We start from the raw sequence: 25,054 nt of genomic DNA, 5'->3' as shown, positions 1-25,054 counted from the left end.
ATGTGATCCAGTCTTAGTTTCATTTTTGCTTTGAGCAGAGCACACATAGCTCTGATGCCTTCAAGCCTTATTCCTGAACATAGCTGTTCTCATGTGCCTAGTCTTAATAAGTGAACCCACCACATGTTTACCCAGCAAAAACAGAAAATGCTGGAAAAACTCAGCAGGTCATGAGTGTCTGAACAATACGTCTTGCTGCATTTTTGCATTGCAAGGCATCTTTTGATAAGTTCTTTCTCCACAGCACTGTGCTAGCTGGGTCCTTGGAATTAATTACCTTGCTCAGCATAGGCACTTTGGGTCTTTCAATGGCAGTGAAGGATTGAGAGAAGGAAGTCAAGTTCAAGCAGAAGGTACAAAAGCATCTTGTATGTTTGACACACAATTGATCTCGGCCTACGGCTTCATTTTCATTCATAGATGCATATACTTGGGGATATCTGCAGAGCACCGCCTTTGCATCTATACTTCGGGAAGGACTCTGACATAGGTCTGTGCTATCTATTTGAAATTTTGTCTCTTTGTACTACTCTCAATTTTTAACCAAGTAATAATGGTCATAGAGTCCCCTGACTCATCCCTACTGTAGTTGACCATTCTCTTGACTTGTTATTTGCTGGTATTGGCTGGACATGTTCAGCATTAAATCAGTAAGACTACTAGGTCTCTTTTGGCTTCATCTCCAGCCTATCAGTATGTTAACAGGCTGCATGTGTTGCACATATTTCTTCCTCAGTGAAGTACTTTTACATTTGTCCGCATTCTATGAATTTGTATATTTGGTCCTATTTGGTAGCTTGTACTTTATGAACATGGCAGCTTCAGCTGTGTAGTCAGCGCTCGTATTTTCATTTTCATGCTAGACTCATATATCAGGAAATAAGGAATGTACTGATTCACAGGTACTTTTGAGCTTCCCTCTAACATTGCAGGAGTATTTGAATTGTAATCTCTTATCAACATTTATGAACTCACACATGGAAACAAACATTGGTAGCCATGTATATCAATCTTTTATGCTTTAATCAGTTTATTACAATGCCTGCCAGCATTTGGAGATTTCAAGTTAAGATTCCTCTTGAGCAAGAAATAAGCTGTAGTTGTTTTGGCTAGTTCTTAGTTATTATTGTTCTCATGTCTGGAAAAATAACAACATATTCTCGCAATTTTAATGTCTTGGCAGTGAAATATGAATTAAGAAACTTGTAACATCAGATTTCTCATTCTGTACTCTTTGCGCTCACTGTAAGCAATTGGTAGAATTGTTCTTCCTGGTTAGGTTTTGAAGGAAAGCTTGTAAATTTGAAAGGAGCTGTCTCAAAAATTTCATAAATAACATTTCCATTATATTGGACATTACAAGATTAATTTTTCATAAAGAATGCAGTCTTGAGGAGTACGTGCCGGAATTCTTGATGTGTCCCCAGTTGGCAGTTTCATTAATTCAACTATTGCACTTCTTTATACACACTTCTTTGCTTTGTTCAATGCTTTGCTGTATCTGTGTGATACTTTTACAGTTCCCACAACAACAATTCCATGGTCCCTCTGAGATTGTTTTTGCTTAGTGATAAATTAGAGGCAGTTTTGTGCTGAGCGCCGTTGCCTGTTCAAAAGTGGATTAAATCTGACCAAACCAAATTTTATGCATGGACCTTGAAAAGAACAGATGTATGGTGGTTTCATTCCATCAGTCCACTCTGAATCGAACATAGGCCATAGAAGTGAATGCTAATTGTCTAAACCAGCATATGACTTATCCACCCATGAATATTACATTTATAGGGAAATAAATAATTTGAGACAAAAATGATCAAATTGAATGATTAGTCTCATTAAAATAAAGTGAACAGAATAGGAGAATCTTTCCACAGACACCAGGTCCATTGCTGGAGCTAGCAAAAGAACAGAAAAGTTAAAAGAAACTGTCAGCCTCCAAATGCCTGAGTGCCTACTAACCCTGCAGTAGGTGACAGTGAAACTCTTCCTCACTCAGATGGGTGCCTTAGTCATGCTGGAAACAGTACAGGTGTTGCACAAGACATTAAATAAGCTGGTCACATTTTGAAATTTTCTGATTTTCTACCACAAGAAGGATTTGAAAGTGACTTTTATGCTTTTAAAGCATAACATTAAGGGTATTCAAACAAGTGGATAAAAGGTTGGGGAATTAAGTAGTCAAGATGCTAATGATCAAACTTTGACAATAAAGAAGCAATTTTTAAAAATTCGTCCATTAGGTGTGGGCGTCACTGGCTAGGCCAGCATTTATTGCCCATTCCTAATTGCCCTTCTTCAGAGGGCATTTAAGAGTCAACCACATTTCTATGGCTCTGGAGTCACATGTAGGCCAGACCAAGTAAGGACGGCAGATTTCCTTCCCTAAAGGACATTAGAACATTGTTAGACTGTCTCAGTAATTGAAAAATCTCTCAGGCCATTTTGTTGGAAGGTCTGATCACTTTTTTGCTTATGAACAGAGACATTTAAGTTAAAGCTGTGAGACAGGCTGATTAAAAAAAGGCTTTTCGAAACAGGTGAAGGCAGTCAATACTTTAGATAAATGTTTTTGCTAAGACTGCAAGGTCAGAAATGATGAGTGTAGAAGGGACAAGAGGTCATTTTGTTTAAGTCAAGTAAGATTACCCACTAATGAGGATGTAGGTGGAATCATAGAGCGGAATCTTTGTCCACCTCGTGGTAAGTTTGGTGTTGGGGGGGCATTCAATCGGGTGGGAAGGGGGCAAGTGGGGACACTGCCACCTTCCCACCTCCACCCTGATTTAAGCCTATGGTAGGAAGGCTCATGGAGAGCCTTCCTGCCCCCTGCCAATTGAGGCCCTTAAGTGGACAACTAATGTGTTTGCTTGCGGGATACCAGGGCATCCCTCAATCAAAGGCACTCGGTGTCTGATCAAGGGTCGCAGCAAGGGAAAGGTTGGGGGTGGGGGACCTTCTGAGAGCCTGCTCCCTATCCTTGAGGCTGACCCTCCTCTCCCATGACTCCCATCCCAAAACCCCTTTGCCACCATCACTCACCTGTGCCTGGATGTCTCCTCAATCTGAGGCCTCAGGTGGGTGTTGAACTGGCAGCAGCCACTGCTCATTGGCTGGCAATTCTGGCGGGCGGGATTTCCGTCCCCAGGGTCAAGGACCCTGGGGAAAGGCCCGTCTCAGGCCTGTCAAGTGCCCAAGTGGCAAGCCCAAAAAGAGGCAATGTGGAGTTTTTGCTGGTTCTCCAGCCAGTGGCCTAGACCCCCTTCATCTCCACAAGATTACATCCATGTTTTGTACTTTGTGCATTCATGTAAAATAAAGATAAAGCATACTGTTTGAATTGAATGAGTGCAATAATAGTTTCTGTTCTGCACATTCATCTTACTGGGAAATAAAGCAGCTTATCAATTTTTATCTGTGCTTGTCATGGTGCAACTTTGGAAAGATTGCAGCACCTTAAATGCGAAAGACAAACATTTAGTTGAGATACATCACTGATATATTATTGAACAAGGACACACACCTCAGGAAGGGAGAATAAATAGGTAAGAAACTCTGACTGACTGCTATGGAAGTGACTGTCATTGGAAAAACCTTTGTTCCTTTTCATGCCCCTCTCCTTTTAAGACCCTCCTTAAAACCAATCTGTTTGATCAAGCTCCCAGTATCTCTTTTTTTGGCCGTGTCAATCTTTGTCTAATGTGAAGCAACTTGGATTGTTAAAAGATATTGTATAAATGAAAGTTGTTATCTCATAAAAACTTTGAAAAGTGGGGATTAACTGTGGATTTCTGAGAACTGAACTTCTGCTGCTTTCCAAAGTTGCATCAGGACAAGCCCAGGCATAAATTCCTTTCCTTTCACAGAGCATTCGAACATATGAATTAGGAGCAAGAGTAGGCAACTAGACCCCTTGAGCCTGCTCCTCCATTCAATAAGATCATAGCTGATCTGATTGAACTGGAAAGTGATATGTGCAGAATGGATCTAAGTTATGATTGCTTATGCAAACACTTGTTTTTTTATAACTTTTCCCCGTTTTATAAACATCAGATTTTGGTGTGTTTCCTTTGGGTGTTTCCCTCATCTTATGTTAGAGAAAGAAAAATATGAGGCATACTAGAAGCGAAATACTGCAGGCGCTGGAAATTTGAAATAAACGCAAAGTGCTAGAAATATTCTGCAGGTCTGGCCGCATTGTGGAGAGACAAACGGAGTTAACGTTTTGAGTCAAATATGACTCTGATATGTTCTGAAGAAGAGTCATATTCAACTCAAAATGTTAACTCTATTTCTCTCTTGACAGATGCTGCCAAGATGATGAGACATGTTTGACTGCACCAGAGGTGGAATGCCCTTACTTGCCCTTACCCATGCTACTGAATCAACAGAGCCAGAAATGTGTGAGTAAAATTGTCTTATTCAGGTGCCCTGCCACCAAAGAGGCAGTGACAGAGTTGTGTAGTCTGCTGGAAGCTAACTTGTATGGAGCCTCCAATAGCGGTCAAGATCATCACAGCCCTGAACTTCTGTGTCTCGAGCTCATTACAAGCTCCCACAAGGCACATTAGTAGTATCCAACAATTTACAGCGTACATCTTGATCAAATAAGTCAGTGATGAATTATTCACCAAAGCAGACACTTTCATAAACCAGAGACGCTAATCTTCATTAGCGTGCAGCTTCACTGACCAAAAAGTCATTATCATACAGATTAATGCTCAATTCTCAGTCAGGGGTTAGGAAGACAGACATGATTGCTCAGATTTGTGTGGAGTTGGGCTGACTCCAGAGCCATAGGCTCCTACCCCCGTTCCTGGCGCCATTAATTTTCCCTGACGCAGGATAAGGGTGCGGGTAGTGAGCCAGCACCCTGAACTCTCAACCTGGCTGGCTGCATTGTGGGGCTAGGCATCTCATAGCCCCTTGCAATTTTTGTGGAGTTTGGTCAGCTTCTGGATGATTTGTGGTTCACGCACCCTCAGAGGAGTCGTGAACAATAACCTGGATTTGGGAACCTTTTGAAAGGTAAGTTTAAAAAGCCTTACCCATGCCCCTTGTCTGGCCTCCATCCCCCCTCCAAGCCCTCATGCCATCAACATGCTCCCCTTGCCACCTCCATGCCCATCCATCCAGTATGCACTTTGTATGTAATCAATGAGCCATTTGGCAATGGCAAGTATTGAAATGTTGAGGGAAAAACACCCATGCATAAAATGCTTTGAAAAAAAACCTGCTGTTCCCACAACCTTCTAAAAGTGTCTATCAGACAGGGACATTATAATATCAGTAACAGAAGCTTTATTCACTGCATACCTCTTAATATTGTCCAAATAAACATACAGACATTGACAAAAGAGATCACAGAAAGCATAACTTATTATGACATCATAAAGATGTCAATCAAGCAAAGTAAACACTCCTGTTTGCTCAAACAGACCCCTACTGAGCTAATACATTTATGAGTCTTGGAACTCAGCCAAGCATTCATAATGAGTCTGGTCAAGAACCAGATGTCTGGCCATCTGTTTCTGCTGCTACAGTTCCCAGAGGAATTCATTATGAATGGCATGAGCTGGCATGGAATGGGCATAGAGAATGGGTGGTGGGGTGCTGAGAGTGTGTGATGGGTGAGACTAGAGGGCCTAATCACTTTTAATATAACTGGGACAAAGTCCCAGTAAACCAAGGCAGGCCTTCTAACCAGCCCACCTCGGCACTTGCCCACCTCTGTAGCCACCTACTGTATGCTTCTGGGGTCAGTGTGCCTGATTGTCTCCCGCCTTTGCCTCCCTGGAGCTAAGATTGCAATGGGTCCCTTTAAACCAAGGTGGGTCTTCCAAGTTGGGAAATTTCCCAAGCTACCCTCCTCAGTCGTGAAAATCTGGCCCAATGACTTTATTTTTAAAGTGAGAGCCTGGGTTGCTGGAAAGGAAGGGAAAAAGAACATCAGTCAGTGAAGGCTCAGTATGAAGTGCTCAGTGGTGAAAGGCTGATGTGCACAAATACTGGTGTGGACTCCTCCACAGTCACTACCTCATCTCTAATGACAGCAACATTTTTTGATCGTGCAGGAAAATTTTGTTGTAAGCATGCACAAAATTTTGTTGTGCGCCTGATGCAGATGTTCGTTCTATAGTTATGTTTCATGTGACTATGTGTCTTGCTGCTGTATGGACATGCATTTGAAACTTTGAAAGAAATGTAATATTTTATGAGGTCCTTTAGCAGTTGAGAAGAGCCTCCCTAATGTGCATACTTTAGTTGCTGATTTGGCATAAGTTGCTGACGTCCTGTGATTATTAACCCCTTTCCTCACCTGTTCTCTTCGCTGTTAAGAGTTTTGGATGTAGCATTAACTTTTAGGCTCACTTTCTCCCAAATGGAGTGCACACATGTGCTGTGTGGAAGGTACCCTAGCGAGCCAAACAGATCAACAGATTCTTTCAATTTCTGCAGCAGCATCTTCAGTCTAGCGCTCGCAGATGGAGCATTCTGTGACATCTTAAGTTTTGTGCAACAAATTTGTTTTGACCAGCAATTTTTCCCACTGACCAGCAAGATAGAAGCTGCAGCCTTTTAAGAGCAGCAATTGCGTGCAATTTCTTGACCCGCGTTTGTAGCGACTCTCTGAAGGCAGGCTTAAATCCCAGCAAGAGATTATGATGAATATTTAATTCAACTGATCCAAGAAAACTGTGCAAAGTTAAACATCTGCAATCTCAGCAAACTGAGGGCCAGCTGCACTCTGATCTTGATGTTTCAGCTCAGGGAATGGAAGAATCCCTTAACATCAGTAAAAAAAAAGTTAATACTGAGAAATGGGTTCATGTGAATTGAGCTTCGGCAGTGCAGTTTTTAGTTGGCATTGACCTGCAGTACAAAACAGTTTCTTAGTCTGCGTGAATTGGCAGCCTAACTCAAAGGCCACAGTGTAGGTAAATGGGGAAAAAAATGTTAGACTGTTGGATAAGGAGTGCTCATCTGAGGTTGAGGCTGAGACATGTTGTTGGACAGTGTAAGGGGAGTTTTGGCCTGTGTCTGGTTGTCCTATATCTTAAATGGGGGCGCTTAAAGCTGATGCCAAGTGTCTGAAATAGGAAGATTTCCATCCTGAGCACAAAAAAATGTATGTGGATATCACTGTGAAATATTTTTTGCTTTTTCTCCAAAAATGAACCAATGGAAAACCTGCTATAAATTTCAGGATAATATGGAGAATGTAGGAATGTGCAGAATTGGAAAAGATCATTGCAGTCCATCTGGTGTGTCTAGTCCCTAGGAAGAACATTGCACAATACCTTTTCATCTTGGTCCTTTACTTCACAAAATCTTTACCTATTCAAATTACCTGGACAAGATGGAAATCATAATTCTTAAAAGATTCATTTTGTAATTCCATAAAAATGTCCTGAAATCTACGCTGTTGCTGGGTAGTAGAAAATGTTCCAAACCATTCACCTGAAGTCTATTATTGCCTGACTCTGGTTTTCTAAAAATGTATTATATTGGTTCTTTCTTTCTCTATTGTATTTATTTAGTAATCATCCATATAGAACTAGATAAATACATTCTGTTTTCTGAAGGTGAACCAGACCTCTTGACTGTCACTCCAAATAATGGTTATTAAATTCAGCTTGTGTGGCCACCATTGTTTTCTCTTCAAACTGAATGTCATTGAGAGAGAAGTGGCAGTGGGAGAGATATCATTTTTTGTTAAATGATGATGGATTGTTGTTAAGGATAGCATGTCCTGTTCCTTTCACCCAAGGAAATATAATTTAGTAACAACCTGAGGAATCATTTAAGCTGCTTAGTAATTGAATGTGTGATGTGCGTTTTTTTATTGTGGCTACTGGATAATTCAGAAGGCTAGAATTACTGTTCTTTCACCCATGGGACCTAGGTTCAGATCCAGCTCCCACTAAGGGGATAAGTGTCTTCTATATCTGGGAGATATTTTAAAGAAACTAGCTCAGGCAGCTACCCACCAGCTTCCTAGTGGACAAGAGCTTGCAGTGCAAAATTGTCCCTGACATGTCATTGAATTGACATTCTACCTCAGAAAGGTCCAAAGTAGCTGGCCTGGAAATGAACGAAATGTCACACCAGACAGATCAAGGCACTTCTGAGGTTAGTGCTGAGGAACCTTGGTCGAGTGGAATAGAGAGAGCCGTACACATCTAACCCCACTATAACTGAGCTTCATCCATGAAATAAAAAGAGCTGTTTCATTCTATGGATTGAACATTTGTTGGGGGGAAGTGTAATGCTCGCTTGGGTGGCCTTAACAAGCTGAGAGTGGGACAGCCTGACTGGCCAGCAGCTTTTGCAGCCCCAGTAGCACCAGAAGAGTGTAGTGGGCGTAGAGTATAGGGGTGACATTGGAAGCATACATGATGCTGATGTAATAATGATGTCAGATCACATGACTGAGAAGTAAGGGAGATCTCGAAGGAGGAGAAGCTGCAACCATGTGTGGCAGACATATGTGCGTTTTAGGGGGCAGCAGACCAATTGGACAACTGGGCAAGTTGTAGAATCCCATTATGAAAGGTGGCCATGATGCAGTCACTGGGGGAGGCGCTCACAGCCCCTTGCAATGGCTTTATTAAGGTTTCGGCCAGTATCCATATGGTTCAAGCTAACAGTGCAGGTTAGGAGAAAGCCTGCACCTGAGCTGACAGCACAGCATGCAGTCCAGTGGCCGAAGCTGTTGCCAATCGGTCAAGTGGAGTGGGGTGGAGGTGGGTAGGGTTTTGGACAGCCAATGAGCACACTATACACTGGCCATTCAAGTGGTAGCCAGCGCTCTCCTGCATGCTTGAAGGAGCCTTCAGACTTAACCAAAAGAGGTTCTTGGGACACATATTCTAAACCATGCATTTCTGTCTTTGATCCTGCAGGAGGAGAACATCAGAATCATGGAGCCTGGTAATTTAACGGTATGCCTCATGGCTTACAGGAAGCAGAAAAGAAGAAGATGAGAGCGGCCGAGGCACCTGGCTCGGCAAAGGGAGGAGCACCTCCCTCAAGATGAAGGGGTGACAGAGCCTGTTGCGCACGCAGCTGAAGATCCACAGGGAGCCGTCACTCGTAGGCGCTTCGCTAGACCCAGGGTCTATAGACAGCACCTGTAATTGTTGCAGATGATTGAGAACCAGTTTCGCCGAAGACTACGCATGTCTAGGGAACTGGTCAATCACATATGCCATCCTCTGCAGGATTTGGCACCATGGGGACATGGAGGGGCATCCACTGCCAGTGGCCTTGAAAGTGATCATGGCACACAATTATTACGCCAGTGGCTCCTTTCAGGGCTCCACAGGTGACCTCTGTGGGATATCACAAGCCTCCATGCACAAATGCATCCATGAGGCCATGGACGCCATCTTCGCGAAGGCACACAACTTTGTGCATTTCGCCCCGGTTCAGGAAAGACAGGATGCAAGAGCACTGGGATTTTCCCAAATCTCAAGTTTTCCACAGCTGCAGGGTGGCGTTGACTGCACGCACGTGGGTGCTTAGACCTCCGGGGCAACAAGCAGTCAACTATGTCAACCACAAGGGCTTCCACTCACTGAATGTTCAGCTGATCTGCAACTGCCACAAACACATCCTACTGGTCTGCGCACAATTCCCCGGAAGCATCCACAAGTCCTACATCCTTAGCAGGTCTCAGATCCCTGATATCTTCCAGGGCACATAGAGGCTGCAGTGTTGGCTCCTCGGGGACGAGGGCTACCTGCAGAGGACGTGGCTGATGACGCCGGTCCGGCAGCCTCAGACTGCAGCAGAGCAACAGTATAACGAGGCTCATGCCACAACCCAGACTTAGGCGGAGCAAACTATAGGCATTTTGAAAATGAGGTTCCGGTGCCTCGACAGGTCCGGTGGAGCACTGCAATGCAGTCCACCAAGGATGTTGCGCATCATCATCACTTGCTGCACGCTACACAACCTGGTGCTGCAAAGGGGAAGGACCTGCCTGAGGAGGAGATGAAATAGCTGCACGTCTCCTCCGATGAGGAGGACGTTGAAGGGGATGATGGTGATGGTGCCCTCAAAGGCAAGGATACCTGCGATGAGGCCATCACACTGGCCAGATGAGGCAGGTGCGCTCGGGAGGCCCTCATAGCCGAAAGATTCATGGAGGATGATGACAAGATGCAGTGAGGACAGTTCTGACATCCTCACCTTGCATCTGTGAACTTTTGACTCCTGTGTGGCTGATGGCAGCGCACATACCCTCAGTTCACAGACTCATGTCATGGAGACGCAGCGGAGGCCCTAATAGTGCTAGATTCCAGGAGGATGATGACGACATGCAGTGAGGACACTCCATAGATCTTCACATAGCCTCTGTGAATCTCTAACTCCTGTCTGGCTGAGGGCAGCTCACTTGGGCTCTCTGATCAGGGTTAAATCATAGACACGCAGTTGTGAAACTTTAAATGCACCTGATCCTTTTTCAGCCTTCAGCACAAGACCCCTTCAGGAGCACAGCATCACCGGTCACAGATGCTGAAGAGATGGGGGTCAGCCCCACCTCAGAAGTGCTGAGAGCACACAGAGAGAATGATGGAACTCTTTGATGCCTGCCCATGACATTCTGGCAGCAATGACAAGCACCATCAAGGTGCAGGCATCACAAATGTGTCCAGGGAATGTGAGGTCAGTCATCACTTTGCTCTGAAGGTTACACGCTGCACAGGGAAGAGGCCCTGGACTGAGACACCTGCCTTTATCTTGTGCAGGAACCAAGGTTTCACCTCTGAGTGACACGAACACTGCTCATCATAACAAGGAGCCATAGGCGAGGAGACATTCTTGGGAGTTTATTTACAATAGTGAAGATTATGTACAAGTGATTAACACCCATGCACAGGCTTTTTTTTAGTAATTTATGGGATGTGGGCGTCGCTGGCTAGACCAGTATTTATTGCCCACCCCTAATTGCCCTTGAGAACGTGGTGGCCTTCTTGAACTACTGCAGTCCCTGTGGTGAAGGTACACCTACAATGCTGTTAGGGAGGGAGTTCCAGGATTTTGACCCAGTGACAGTGGTGATGTATTTCCAAGTCAGGATGGTGAGTGACTGGAGGGGAACTTCCAGGTGGTGGTGTTCCCATCTATCTGCTGCCCTTGTCCTTCTAGATAGTAGCGATCGTGGGTTTGGAAGGTGCTGCCTAAGGAGCCTTGGTGAGTTTCTGCAATGCATCTTGTAGATGGTCCACACTGCTGCCACCGTTTGTTGGTGGTGGAGGGAGTGAATGTTTGTGGAAGGGGTCCCAATCAAGTGGGCTGCTTTGTCCTGGATGGTGTCAAGCTTCTTGAGTGTTGCAGGAGCTGCACTCATCCGGGCAAGTGGAAAGCATTTCATCACACTCCTGGCTTGTGCCTTGTAGATGGTGGACAGGCTTTGGGGAATCAGGAGGTGAGTTAATCGCCGCAGGGTTCCTAGCCTCTGACCTACTCTTGTAGCCACAGTATTTATATGGCTAGTCCAGTTCTTTTTCTGGTTAATGGTAACTCCCCAGGATGTTGATAGTGGGAGATTCAGTGATGGTAATGCCATTGAGTGTCCTGGGGCGATGGTTAGATTCGCTTGTGTTGGAGATGGTCAATGCCTGACACTTGTGTGGTGTGAATGTTACTTGCTGTGGTGTCCTGGAATTGAGAAGTATGACTCTAACAACCACAACCATCTTCCTTTGTGCTAGGTATGACTCCAACCATTGGAGAGTTTCCCCCCGACTCCCATTGACTCCAGTTTTGCTCGGGCTCCTTGATGCTGCACTTGGTCAAATGCCGTCACTCCAGCTGGGTCTGTCCTGCTGTTGCGCCAGGACGTACACAGAGATGGCGTTAGTCATCTTTAGCCAATTCAATTCACTCCATGTGGTATCAAGAAACGGCTGAAGGCACTGGATACTGCAAAGGCTATGGGCCCTGGCAATATTCCGGCAATAGTACTGAAGACTTGTGCTCCAGAACTTGCTGCACCTCGAGCCAAGCTGTTCCAATACAGCTATAACACTCGCATCTACCCAGCCATGTGGTAAATTGCCCAGGTATGTCCTGTATACAAAAAGCAGGTCAAATCCAACCTGGCCTATTGCTGACCCATTAGTCTACTCTTGATCATCAGCAAAGTGATGGAAGGGGTCATCAATAGTGCTATCAAGTGGCACTTGCTTAGCATTAACCTGCTCACTGATACTCAGTTTGGGTTCTGCCAGGGCCACTCAGCACTTGACCTCGTTACAGCCTTGGTTCAAACATGGACAAAAGAGCTGAACTCCACAGGTGAGGTGAGAATGACTGCCCTTGACATCAAGGCTGCATTTGACCAAGTGTGGCATCAAGGAGCCTTAGCAAAACTGGAGCCAATGGAAATCAAGGGGAAAACTCCCCGCTGGTTGGAGTCATACCTATCTCAAAGGAAGATGGTTGCGGTTGTTGGAGGTCAGTCATCTCAGCTCCAGGACATAACTGCAGGAGTTCCTCAGGGTAGTGTCCTTGACCCAACCATCTTCAGCTGCTTCATCAATCACCTTCCTTCCATCATCAAGTCAGAAGTGGGGGTATTCGCTGATGATTGCGCAATGTTCAGCACCATTCACAACTCCTCAGATACTGAAGTAGTCCATGTCCAAATGAAGCAAGACCTGGGCAATGTCCAGGCTTGGGGTGGCAAGTAACATTCACGCCACACAAGTGTCAGGCAATGACAATCTCCAACAAGAGAGAATCTAACCACTGCCCCATGACATTCAACGGCATTACCATCACTGAATCCCCCACTATGAACATCCTGGGGGTTACCATTGACCAGAAATCGAACTGGACTATCCATATAAATACTGTGGCTACAAGAGCAGGTCAGAGGCTAGGAATCCTGCAGTGGGTAACTCACCTCCTGACTCCCCAAATCCTGTCCACCATCTACAAGGCAAAAATCAGGAGTGTGATGAAATGCTTTCCGCTTGCCCGGATGAGTGCAGCTCCTGCAACACTCAAGAAGCTTGACACCATCCAGGACAAAGCAGCCCACTTGATTGGGACTCCTTCCACAAACATTCACTCCCTCCACCACCAACAAACGGTGGCAGCAGTGTGGACCATCTACAAGATGCATTGCAGAAACTCACCAAGGCTCCTTAGGCAGCACCTTCTAAACCCACGACCACTACCATCTAGAAGGGCAAGAGCAGCAGATAGATGGGAACACCACCACTGGACGTTCCCCTCCAAGCCACTCACCACCCTGACTTGGAAATGTATCGCCGTTCCTTCACGGTCACTGGGTGAAACTCCTGGAACTCCCTCCCTAACAGCACTGTGGGTGTACCTACACCACATGGCGTGCAGCAGTTCAAGAAGGCAGCTCACCGCCACCTTCTCAAGGGCAATTAGGAATGGACAATAAATGCTGGCCCAGCCAGCGAAGCCCACATCCCTTGAATATATATATCACATTCCAAGACTGCTGCGCACCTGTCATCATTTTGTGTGGGGCAATTCAGTTGGTGATGCATTGCAGCATGATCACTGTACAAGACTTGCTCAGCAATAAATTCAATGATTATTGATTGTTAACTAAGGAATGAACAACATTTGCTGTCTCTGCTAACTATTACCATATGAAATGAGCATTTAAGTTTAGTCAGGTTCTTACATATCAGGATAACTACAGCAGTTTCAGTAGTTGGATATATGAGTATCAAACCCTGGATCCTTGGCTCAGAAAGGGAGATGTGTAAGTAGTGTTACTAATTTTGAATAACATCATTGAGAGTTCTTTGCAGATGACTTTGCTACTTTAAGTGCAATCTCCACTATAATTAATAGTACAACTATTAGATTTTTATATATTACCATCAAAGAACATCTTGAATCTCGTTTTTAACGTGTCCTTTGTACTGTGCTATTATTAACGTGTTGTAATACAAATTCTGGATGTGGTGTGAGGTGATGCACTTGGGAGGGACAAACAAGGCACGGGAATACACGATGAATGGCAGGACCCTGGGAAGTACCGAGGATCAGAGGGACCTTGGTGTGCATGTCCACCAGCCCCTTAAGGTAGCGGGACAGGTAGATAAGGTGGTTATGAAGGCATCTGGGATACTTGCCTTTATTAGCCAAGGCATAGAATATAAGAGCAGGGAGGTTATGCTGGAACTGTATAAAACGCTGGTTAGGCCACAGCTAGAGTATTGCATGCAGTTCTGGAATCCGCATTATAGGAAGGATGTGACTGCACTAGAGAGAGTGCAGAGGAGATTTACCAGGATGTTGCCTGGACTGGAGAGTTTTAGTTATGAGGAGAGATTGGATAGACTGGGGTTATTTTCCCTGGAGCAGAGGAGATTGAGGGGGGACATGATTGAGGTGTATAAAATTATGAGGGGCATAGATAAGGTAGACAGGAAGGAACTCTTCCCCTTGGTGGAGGGATCAATAACCAGGGGGCATAGATTTAAGATAAGGGGCAGGAGGTTTAGAGGGGATGTGGGGAAGAATCTTTTTACCCAGAGGGTAGTGGGAATCTGGAACTCACTGCCTGAAAGGGTGGTAGAGGCAGATACCCTCATAACATTTAAGAAGTATTTGGATGTGCACTTGCGATGCCATGGCATACAAGGCTATGGGCCTAGTGCTGGAAAATGGGATTAGAAGAGTTAGGTACTTGTTTGATCGGCGCAGACTCGATGGGCCGAAGGGCCTTTTTCTGTGCTGTAGACCTTTATGACTCTGTGGTTTGTAATGTGCAGCATTATGTCAAGGCGGACTTTCTTTTTGAACCATCAAGATCCTATGGTTACGAGGTAAATTAATTGGTTTAATAAGAAGGAACATAAGGATTGGGACCTGCTGTGCGAAAAATTGCCACTGTCCATCTGGTGTGCCTTTTGCCATTTTGCGGGCTGAATTTAATGCCCTTCCCTGTGGCAGGTTTGGTAGTGGGTGGCATTTATTTGAGCAGGAGGGTGGCAGATGGGGACCCTGCCACCTTCCCGCCTCTGCCCCGATTAAGACCATGGCAGAAAGGCCCGCAGCTAATTGTGGCCCTCAATTGGGCTATTAATGCTCACTTAAGGGCCTTATCCTGCCGCTGCTGGTTTTCACCCAGCAGCGGGCAGGGGACTCATCATATGGGAAGCCTGAAAAGTAAACCCTGTCGGGGTTGCTTTCGGGTTTCCGGCAAGGAGTTCACAGTCCTTCGTTCAAAGGCATAGTGCCTGATTGAGAGACTTGGCATTGGGAAGAGGGGGCCCACCTCAGGTGGGTGTAGTACTGTCAGCAGCCACCACCTTCCTGGTGGCGCTGCTGATTGGCAGGCAGCTCTCGGTGGGCATGACTTCTGCCCCCGGGGTCCTTGATGCCTATTGCTGCCCGCTTAAACTATTGCTGATCTAATAGTGGATGTTGGACAAATCAGAGGGGTAAAGGAAGTTGGTGGTGAGGTAGAGCTAGGTGTTATCAGCACGCATGTGGATCCTGACATTGTGTTTTCAGAAGATATCAACGAGGGCCATCATGTAGATTAGAAAAAGAAGGGGACCTAGAATGAGGGACTGTAGAGGTAATGGTGCAGGAAACGGGAAGAGAAACCATTGTAGGTGATTTCTTGACTATGACTGAATAGATAGGAATGGAACCAGGTGAGGACAGTTCTACCCAGCTGGACCATGGAAGAGAGGCGTTGCAGGAGGATGGAGCAGCCATCATGTCAAAAGCTGCCGACCAGTTGAGGAGAAGGAAGAAGGATAGTTTACCATGGTCACAGTCTTGTAGAATGATATTTGTGATTTTGATAAGAGGTGTTCAGTACTGTGACAGGCAGAAACTTGATTGGAAGTGTTCAGACATGGAATTGCAGGAAAAGATGGGCATAGATTTGGGAGATAACCGCATTCCTGTGGAAAATGGTACAGCAACTATTGGGAAATGCCTCAATTACCAATGAAGACCTGCAGATGCTCCAACGAAGGAGTTCACAGTCCTTCGTTCAAAGGCATAATGGATTTAGCATAAGAGTTTGTTGGTGATTTTACTGAAACCAGCATCACCAGCAGATTAGCAATGTAAAAGCAAAATACTGTGAATGTTGAAAATCTGAAATAAAAACAAAAAATGCTGCACATACTCAACAGATCTGGCTGCTTCTGTAGAGAAAGAAACAGAGTTAACATTTTAAGTCTGTGATTTTTCATCAGAACTGCGAAAGGTTAGAAATGTATTAGGATTTATGCAGGTTAAAAAGGGGAGGGTTGGAAGGACAAAAGAAAAAGTTTGTGATAGGGTGGAAGGCAGGAGAGATTAAATAACAAAAGGACGCATGGCACAAAGCCAAAGCGAGTGGTAATGGAATGATGCAGTAGTGGGTTTTTATTTCAGAACAGTAATGTCCCTGCAATATGACATTTAGATATAAAAACTTCAGTTAGAACAATTTTATTCTTCTTCTTTCCCTCACTGCTCTCATGAATGTACATGATATTTGCTTGGGATACTAATCCATTCATTTTCCAATATCTCATGTGGTCATTCTATCTGTGTGACCCTAAACAATAAGAGAAAGTTCCAGCTGATTTAATAATCTAGTTTACTTGATCAGTGGAATGCTCAAGTAGTTAGATGGATGCACTGGTTATTTTATGGCCTCATGAACACGGATAAGCCATCAGATGGGTGGGTGGCCAGAATCCTCAAGTCATCCTACGGGTGCACCACTTAGCGAATGCGAGCTGTTCAACCTTCCACAGGAAGGGTTTGTGGGGACAGCCAGGATGCAGTCAGAGATATGTAGACAATTAAATCAAGTGTTTTAAATATAGAAAGGCAGGCCACATGACAAACTGAGGCTGGTTTCAAAACCTAGTCTCCCATGTGATCTTATAAACTGAGATGGTCAGTTATGCAGTAACTGCCAATGCAAATTGGTTGACCCCTTGGTGTGACCCCGAGATGAGCAGCTTTGATCACTTATCCATGCCATCACTAAGGCTACCTATTTGCACTTCCGTAGCATCGCCAAACTCCACCCCTGCCTTAGGTCATCTACTACTGGAATGCTCCACCGTTCTGGACTTGCCTAATCTGAAGCATTCCTGGCCGGCCTCTCACAATCTACCCTCTGTAAACTGTATCTCCTTAGCTACAGCTAAGGGTCTCCAAACTTTCCCCACTTAAATTCTCTTGCTCCTTAGGGTCGGGGATGGGGGGAGGTGAGTTTGGGAGGGGGGAGGAGGGAGTACAGGGGGAGGAAGGAGTATGGTAGGAGGAGGGAGTACAGGGGGAAGGTGAGGAGGGGGTAACGGGGGAAAATGGTGCAGGAGGGAAAGTAGGTGTAAGGGGGCAGGAAGGTGTATGGGAGGGAGTTCGGAAAGGGGGATGGTGTCTGGGGTGATGGGGGGGAGGAAGTGGGGGGGGATGTGCAGCTGAATGTGCAAGGGAGGAGTCTGTAGAGTCGATGACTGCCTCCTGGGGTGCGAACTGAGGGTGAGTGTGGCAGGAGGGAATGGTGAGTGGGAAAGGGGGCAGAAGGAGCCGGTAGGATGGGAGTGTGAGGGTGCATTGGTAACGGTAGAAGTGACAGCAATGGTGATTGCTGGGGACACAGATGCAGACACAGCTCCTGGGGATGGGAAGCAGGAGGCCGGGGAGGTCAATGTGAACAGGGATAGGGTTCTCTGGGAGGTAGGGAGTGTGCACATTCACTTGGAATTCCTAGAATGGCAAGGGTTCGGGTTGGTAGGTGATGGTGGGGAGGTGAAAGGTTATGCCAGGGGATCCACAGTGATTGGGAAAGGACATGGGTGATTGGGGGAGGGGAAAGGATGGAGGAACTGATCAAAACTTTACCACAACCATGTTTTTCAAATCAAAAGTGAGCGGAGCCTCATGTTGGACGGGCACAGGTGCTGCACGTCAGTGTGACCAGTGGGTGGGCGGAGATGCAGGTCAACTCAGATAGACAACTGATAGAGAACCCCAGCAGGCAGCACTGAAAATGCTCAAGGCATTGAGATGAGTGTGATGGGTGAAGGCTTTGTGTGTGTGGGAGAGTGCTTACACGAGGCTTCGAAAGGCCCTGACACACACACACACTTCCTCCAGAATCACCCGTGATCTGGCTGCGTGCAACTGAACTGCTAGTTGGGGGGGGATGCATGGGTAGGACTCACGAAGCCTGTCAATGAAGCTGAAAGACAACATTACACAATATTCAGTGAAAGTGAATATATTTTCAGATTATAAAGTGACAAAACATGTTCACGCATGCAACCACTTGTGATCAGAATTTAACTTTTCGAGGACTACCACTTCTTCCAGGTGCTGCCCTGACATCTGTGGCAGGGGTGGAGACAGCCTGTGCAATGATTGGCCTTGTTGCCTCTGATGACTTTGGCCTGCGTCCTCTGAGGAGCCGAGGCCTTGAGGGCCCCAGCTTGCTTTGGCTGCCCTCCTGTGGGCCAGCTGCTCCCTCTGCGGTGACAGAGGGCAAGGCTGAGGGGGGTCACAGGCAAAGGGGACTCAGAAGGATCAGACAGCCTCTGAGATTCCTGAGTGGATGATTCAGGGGTGTCCAGCTGCCGCTGCTCCTCCCTTCGGGTGCCCAAGGGCCCTGGCCTGACTCCTTGAGGGGAAGGAGCACCTGCAGGGACGTCGACTGGGAGGATTGACATTTAGTGAGGAGTGCATGGTCTTCGCAGGTGAGCATTAGGGCTCACTTACAAAAGGCCCAACTAGTGTGGGGCTAGCCTGAAGTAAATAGTTTCCCCAGATAGACATATGTTGATTGCTTAGTTATGCAAGAACAGATGATTATTTGAATGTGAAATGGGCAGCGGTTCTGCATAGATCCTAAACAATGGCCAATTTGTTAGTAATGCCTTTTCAATCATCTGCAAGTTTTATCTAAACCTTTGTTATCAGTGGATCCCTGTGTATCTTGTCCATGTTGACAGCTGCTCCTATCTTAACATCTTGTGAAAACTTGATGGGTTTGCCTTGGATGTCTATATTTGTTGTTAATGTAGGTTAGAAACAGTAGGGACCCCAACACTGAAACCTGAGGCATTCCACTCAGTCCTTCCTCCCCAGCAGATAACCGCTGCTTTGAAATAACACTTCCAGATGTTCAGGGTCCTCAATAGTAGATTTTGTATTTTATAATATTTCATATGAAGCAGTTTTTATTTTGACGAAAGCAAAATATTGTTAAATTAATTGCTTGATCAAATGCCGTTCATTTTTTCTTTTTGTTTCTAGGAGGTTTACTCACCTGCCGTTGAAAAAGATTCAAAGACATTCTTTTGAAGGACTTAGTAACATCATAAGAATGTAAGTTTAGCAAACGTTGAATTGCTAATTTTGAATGTGTTGCATTTTTGTTTTAAATAATGATAGTTTGTATCAGAACAAGATACATGCATTCTGTAAACATTTAGATTTCATAAGGGAAGGTAATTGTTTTATGGAATTAAATATATTTGATTTCACTCTTATCTAATCTTAGCCAGGATATTTCCAGCAAAGGCTTCTCTTCCTGCTCTTTCACCATTACCTCTGGAGTCTGTTTTTGTCCCCTTCTTTTCCTCATCTAAATACTGCACCTCAGTGACTTCATCTGAACAATGCATCAGGTTTTATGTATACGCTGACGACATTTGCTCTATTCTCCATTATCTCTCCGATCTCTGTGCCTGACTGAAATCCAGTTCTGAATGAGCTGCACTTCCCTGGGAAGACTGAAGTCAATGCCTTTGGTCCCCACCATAAACTCCACACTGGTTCCACTTTCCTGTGCAGCCACTGCTTCAGGATGAAGTAGATTATTCACAACCGTCGCTCATAATTTGACCCAGAATCAACTCCACATTCTGTCCATCACGAAGACCACTTATGTTCGCCTCCATAACATCACTCGTTTCCACCTCTGCCTCAACCATTCTGTTGCCAAATCCTCATTCATGGGCCAGGATTTTGCCCTCGTTGGGTGAGCTCAGCGGGGAGGTGAGCGGGAGCGGTTGGGAAGCCGACCGCCGCCCACGATCAGGCCGTGACGGCAATTTCAATGCTGGGCGAGCCTCATGCTGCGGCACTCAGTGCTGCCTGTGTGGCGGGGGGAGGGAGAAAGCTGAGTGCGGAAGTTCAAGCCGCTTCATGGAGTTGAAGATGTAAAAATTAAAAATAAAGAATTTTAAAATGTTAAAAAACATGTCCCCTCATGTGACGCTGTCATGTGACTCTCACATGAGTGGGGACATGTTATGAATGAAATGTTAAAATTTTTATTTAAGCTTTAATTGCTGTTGGAAACCTCATCCCGCCTGTGGATGAGGTTTCCTAAAAAATCCGACTGCCCGCCAACTGTAAGGTTGGACGGGCAGCGAAAAATTGAATTAAATTAGACCTTTAATGGCCTTAATAGCCCTGTTAATTGTCGGCGGGCGCGCTGCCGATTCCCGCGGGCGCCCGCCTACCGAAATATTGCGTGTGCGCAATGACGCTAGGACTCATGCCCGACATCATCATACATCATTTTACACTTGTTCAGGTTGGGCGTGTGCCCGCCCGACGAGCAAAAAATTTTAGCCATGGTCTTTTTCACTTCCAGACCCAACTGTTCCAATGCTCTCCTGCTGGCCTACTATCTTCTCTTCTATAAGCTTTTATTCATCCTAATCTTGGCTGCCCATACTCTAACCTGCACTAAGTCGTGCTGATCCAAATCCCCCTTTACTTGCTAACCTACGTTGCTTGCTGATTCTGCAGTGCCTCCCAATTTAAAATGCCCTTTCTCTTGTGTAAACCCCCTGATGACCTCATCCCTCCCCATCTCTCTAACCTCCTCTAGCTCTACAACGCACAAAGACTGTTCTTTCCTCTGACTCTGGCCTCTGGTGCATGCCATGTTGCCTTTGCCCCACTATTGGCGGCTGTGCCTTCAGAAATCTAGACCCTGTGCTCTATAATTCTCCCCGTAAACCTCTCTACCTTCCTCTGCTCCTTTAAGATTTTCCTTAAAATCTACCTCATTGACCAAACTTTGAGTGACTTCTCTAATACCAATTGTTTGGCTCAATGTTACATTTTGTTTGAATCTGTTTCCACGAAACAACTGGAGATGTTTTCTACAGTGAATGGTGGGATTTTCTGGCCCCTCCCACTAGCGGAATCTTCCGGTCCCACCGAAGTCAACGGAGATTTGAATGGCTCGCCGCATCTGCCACGGGGGAACCCACCATGGCAGGGCCAGAAAACCCCTGCCAAAGTCTCTATATAAAAGCGCAGTGATGTTGATTTCACAACAGTCACTAAATTAGTACACAGCATGCTTTCTTATTGACCTAGTGTGTAATTGACTTGGAATCGTCAATTGTGCTTTGTAACGGTCGCTTCGTAGAATGGGTTTACTAAGCAAGGGAAGTTTTCTATGAATCTGTATGTCAAGTAAGATTTGAGTCAAGCATGGCTACCAGTTTGCTCAAGATCACTTATCATACATACTGTCATCATCTTCTGCTATAGAGACCGTTCATTAAAGGACAAAATTTTCCCCTCTCCATTGCTGACAATACAAACTAATGTTCCTCGCAACTATAATGTCTCTCCCTTCATAAGTCCAAAGGTTCTCATGCTTTATGGGGTAAAACAGTGCTGAAAAGTCATATCTATTTTGGAGAGCTATATTACCCAAAAATAAAGGGATCAGCCATAATTTCTAGCTTTTCCTAAGGAAGGACTTGGAAATTATCTTTTTTACATTCTCTTTCCTTTGTTATGATGCTGGACCAGACCCCCTCAAGTTTTTTGGTAAGATCTGGTTAGGGACCAGTAGCTTTTTGTTTGAAGTAGACAAAATTTGAGATCCAAGACACTGGCTAGGAGAATAAAGCCACAAGATTCCACGGGTTTTGAAAAACCAAAAATAAACTTTACAATACAAGGTCAAAAAGATAAAACAATTTACAATGTCTAGCTTATACCCTAACATTCAGGGATAATATGAGGTACAAGTGAATTAACAGGAGAACTGTGGTCAAAGACACCACACAGTACAATAAATAGCAAATACGGCCAAGACAAATCTGATGGATTTCTCAGCAACCCACCCAAATGTCACTAAACACTGTAAGTCAACCAATCTCGTTGAAACTCTGCCTCCCTCACGAGGGACTACAAATTTTTCATTTTCGAAGATCAAACCTCTGAATTCCCTCAAAGCTGCTCCAACTTGGACTGCCTCAATGAGTGCACACCTCCCAGGGTTTCATAAGACTCCATTCCCCTGGATTCCCAAGTCTGCACTCCAGCCTCGACTTACTGGCCTTAATACTGGCTATCTTCACTGGGCTGGCACGGCCCCTGGATTTCACCAAGCTCCAATTTCTCCAGCTGCACCAGCGAGATATGGCTCTCAAGGCTTCTTCTGAGCCCCAACCCTTTCAGCATGGACCAGTAACCTTCTGCCACCTTCTCAGCTCCCCAGGACTTCTCCTGAGCCCCAATTAAACAGAGCCAGCGAACAGCAATACTTTTGCTGCCAGGAACCTGCTAACCGCAGCACCTTTTCCCCTGCTGCAGAACATTCACTCCCTGCACAAGCACACAGATAAATTAAAACCCTAGAATGTTATTAAGCTCCACCCATCCCCAAGATGACGTAGCCTTCCAGGGTCACTGAATGATTTTAATCTAATTGTAGCTTTAACTCCCAAAACAAAATAACTCCATGGGCTGCATTTCTTTGCAAGCAGTGTAGACACCTCATCTCGTTTTTCCAGCTAAGTAAACCCACCTGCTATTTTATGATCTTACCTTTCTAGCTGTTAGCCCCTTAAGTCAACATGGACCCCAACCTAGTGTACTAGACTTCAAGTTGCTTTGCATTTATCCCATTTTCTACAGTTAACTTTAATCTTCCCAGAACTAAAATTTAACTCTGAAGTATTACTATGAACCATGAACTAGATATTTATAACACTCCTTTCTTGCCAATCATGCCTCCATGAGTGACCATCCAGTGACACCGATGTACTGATGATTCCTCATAAGGTATATAATGTCAGATGTGCTATCTAATAATATAGCCACAGGAAAGGAAGGAAATGAAACCTACCCTGTAGCTCTCATGACATAACTGGGGTACTGACAGAAGATCTTTGTGGAGATCACCTCCCATCTTATTGGATGAGGTCTGATGAGCTGTTGGATGGGGAAGGGGAGTGACTAAAGATGCAAGACTGTTTAGAAACAGGAAAAGGCCACTATGATAGCAGACTATCCATTTTGTATCTCCTGTTCACTACCTTTCAGCATAGTGAACAATTCACTTGAAAGAAAGAAAGACTTGCATTTATATAACACTTTTCATGACCATTGGATGTCTCAAATTGCTTTATAGCCAATGAAGTAGCTTGGCACTGTTGTAATACAGAAAACATGGATCAACTTTGTCAATTCCCATCATAATCATAAAACCCTTAGTTAGGTCACTTCAACGTTTTTTTTATTCTTTTATGGAATGTGAGTCCATTCTCAATATATCATACTGGTGAATACCTGCTCCCCTGGCTACAATCATGATGCTTTTTTTGCTACACCAGTCCACTGTTCCCTCAGTATTTGAGGCACCATGTAAAACCAGAAGGTGGCTGCTGGATGACCAAGACTATCCACTTAAAAGCTGGCTCAAGACTCCACTCCACATGTGTACATTGACAGTCATGCTGCCACACAAAGCATCATAGAGCAGACCATTGGAGTGCTCAAGCAATAGTTCTGTAACCTGTACTGCTCTGGGGGAGCGCTGCAGATTTCACTAGAGTAGGTGTTCTGATATGTGGTCCTCTGCGGCATCTTCCACAACCTGGCTACATAAGGGCATAGCCCTTGCCACTAGGGATGCTGTGAGCAGCTCAGGAAGAGGAGGCAACCAACACATCCCATTTTCGCCTGAGCGTTTTGTAATAGCCTCATCCAACTATGGTTTTACTGAACTAAATGCCAAATTACCATTGTGCAATAGTCACACACCTCACCATCCTTCGATAATAGGCCAGCATAGCATTCTCTTGGCCACTATGCTGAAATAAAAGCCATCACCATACAATTATTCCAACCAACTTTATCCAGTAAAACCATCTAGGATTCTATGCGAAAGTCAACCGATCAGCCTGGAGCATTCCGATTAGGCACCTTACAGCCTTCTGGACTTAACATTGAGTTCAATAGCTTCAGACCATGAACTCACTCCTCCATCTTGACCCCCTTTATTAATGCATTATTTATTTATTTATTTCTGAAATTTTATTTTATTCTTTTATTTATTTGTTCTTTTTTTAGTCCTTTTTCCCCACCTCCCGCCACAGGGCCGTCTGTCACATGTTTTTATGTTTTTCTTTCACAGAGTGCTGACCCTTGTTCTGCTATTAACACCTTCTGCTATTTTACCTTTATGTCACTATCAACACCTTCTTTAGTCTTCACCACTACCATTAACACTCCCTCTGTCTTGTGTCCATGACATTGACATTTTTGTCAATCTCTCCTTAGCTGTCACCTATCTCTGACCATCTACCTCGTCCCACCTGCTCCGCCCCATCTTAAACAATATAAATCCATCATATTTCTACTTCTCTTTAGCTCTGAAGAAGAGTCATACGGACTTGAAACGTTAACTCTGTTTCTCTCTCCATAGATGCTGCCAGACCTGCTGAGTTTTTCCAACATTTTCTGTTTTTAATTACTCTGGAGCATTCCTTTAGTGTCTGTCTTGTGGGTGCCTTTGCCCGGCCTAGTGCTCCTGTGCAGTGTTGCTCAGGCAGCTGCAGCATGGCTAATGCAAGATTCCTCACTTTTGGCGGGGGGAGCGCCGGGCAGTGGGGGGGATGGAGGCGTGTGGGACTGAAGGTGGTCATGCAGCATGTCCTCAAGCAACCCTGTGTCTAGAAGGCCTGGCTTTGGACTGCACTACCTTGGCATGGGCAGTGGCTCTTTGGGCTGGCTGATGGGCAACAATGGAAACACTAGTGGAGTG

Source organism: Cetorhinus maximus, chromosome 14 (genome assembly GCF_964194155.1).
Source record: "Cetorhinus maximus chromosome 14, sCetMax3.hap1.1, whole genome shotgun sequence".
NCBI classification, from domain to species: domain Eukaryota; kingdom Metazoa; phylum Chordata; class Chondrichthyes; order Lamniformes; family Cetorhinidae; genus Cetorhinus; species Cetorhinus maximus.
The sequence above is the reverse complement of the archived record's forward strand: the minus strand, read 5'-3'. Positions refer to the sequence as shown.